This window comes from Saccostrea cucullata, unplaced genomic scaffold, assembly GCF_032062105.1.
Source record: "Saccostrea cucullata isolate Sc308-1 unplaced genomic scaffold, CSIRO_AGI_Scuc_v1 ctg6495, whole genome shotgun sequence".
Taxonomy (NCBI): domain Eukaryota; kingdom Metazoa; phylum Mollusca; class Bivalvia; order Ostreida; family Ostreidae; genus Saccostrea; species Saccostrea cuccullata.
In genome coordinates, this window is record NW_026928468.1 from 33,118 (window position 1) to 34,857 (window position 1,740).

At 28.2% G+C, this 1,740-nt stretch overlaps 1 long non-coding RNA gene across 1 annotated transcript; it reads right to left on the reverse strand.

Moving 5' to 3' along the window:
* Positions 1 to 682: 682 nt before the first annotated feature.
* On the reverse strand, positions 683 to 1,437 carry LOC134277692 (uncharacterized). Its single transcript, XR_009994310.1, has 3 exons — positions 1,354 to 1,437; positions 957 to 1,023; positions 683 to 854 (listed from the first exon to the last, which is right to left on the reverse strand). It is a non-coding gene; the product is annotated as an uncharacterized LOC134277692 (long non-coding RNA).
* Positions 1,438 to 1,740: the final 303 nt, after the last annotated feature.

Here is a 1,740-nt window from a genome sequence, read left to right on the forward strand (position 1 = left end):
TCCGGGTTTTTTTAATTTTAAACAATTGAAACTTTGGAAATATTAACAATAATGTATATTCAATATAATTTTAAAAAATTTTAAAAAAAAAAATAAGTCAAAGTGGATTAAAAAAAATATTGATTTGCTAATATTCTTTTTTAATTCTCTCATGAAGCAATTTCGTAAAAGTGACCAATAAGTTTATAATGTTTTTATAAATTGAAATTTGAACACGATACTGACTATATAAGGGGAGGAATTCAATAGACTGAAGTTTTTATATTATGTTTCTAAATTTCTATAAAAAAATTTTCTTGGTGTTCAGATGAAACTACTAAAGATAAATAACAAAAATTTTGTTTGAATGTTTGTGTCGTACTGTCATTCAAGGCCTATGCTTTTATTATATATTTGAATTTTGAGATTTTCAATTCCGATAACTCAAAAATTCTAATGTCTCTAGATAGACTGGTTAAAAATTTTTTTTTTTTTTTTGCGTTTCCAAAAATTTGTTTTCGTTGCCATAAAAGTAAAAGACACTAATCGTTTGCTTACATGAACCATGATTAAGAATTTAATATGCTCGTATATTTGTTGAATAATTTGGAAAAGAGTAGACATATCATATGATAAGATATAGTAAAATGTCGCATTAAAATGGACCAGTTTTTGTAAATTGAACATCAAATTGTTCATTTAGGATTACATTCGAAGTAACAAGCCAACAAAGAATGTCAAGCCCATTGTCCAGGAAATAGTCAGGAATGGTATAAAAGCACCTGCTCCGTTTTGAGGCCGTGAGGTGGTATGACCCGCTGCTGTAGTATTGGTGGTAGCTTCTCGCCTTTGTACATGTTTCCGATCATGAGCGGCTATAGTAAAATAAAGCCAATGAATAAACTTATTACCGAAAAGCGTTCGAATTATTTTGAATTTAGAAAATTGTTTTACAAGAAAAATGTTTATATACACACCAGCACTGACTACCAAGGAAACTAAAAGGACAAGAAAAATGACACTCATCAATCCCTTGACTGACATCTGTAATTAAAAAGACCAAAAAAATGTTTTAGGTGTATTAAATGTGCTTTTAGAAAGTTTTTTTGACGAAAAAAAGATATAGCGGGTATTCATCATAAAAGATACATATGCGAATTGAAAAACTCTTCTTTTTTTCTTTTAGGAACATAATGCATGTACGTTTGAAAATTGCTTTTGTTAATTAAATATAGGTGTAAAGCAATGATTACAAAATCCTTTGATTCCTTCTTTTAAGGATATCCCGAAGCAATTCAGCAGATTTATTATAAATTATTGGTCATATAATATTAAGAAAATTTGGAAATGAGAATATTTTAGGTTCGAACCTACCTTTGAAAGAAATCTTTTCAGTTTATCTGCTTTTCTATTAATTTTCTGGTTACGTATTGAATTACATACTAATTTCCATGTCCTAACAACCAATCAAAGAGCTTCAATGTACCTTCCGTCTTTTCGTAATCTCAATACTTGGTCATCAAATGTCCTTTTCTTTCTTTTGAGTGACAGGTGGGATTACGTTTATTTGTGCTGCGAGATTGAAAAATATTAAAACATTGGCTTAAGTGTTTTGAGTGATTTTTTTCGTTTATCTCACTTACATTTTATCCAGATATTTATATCATTATTATTTGCTTCCTCATTATAAACATTATTGAATGTTCAGTATCAGTATAATTATATAGAACGACATCTACAAATAAAAACAAAATTCAGAAT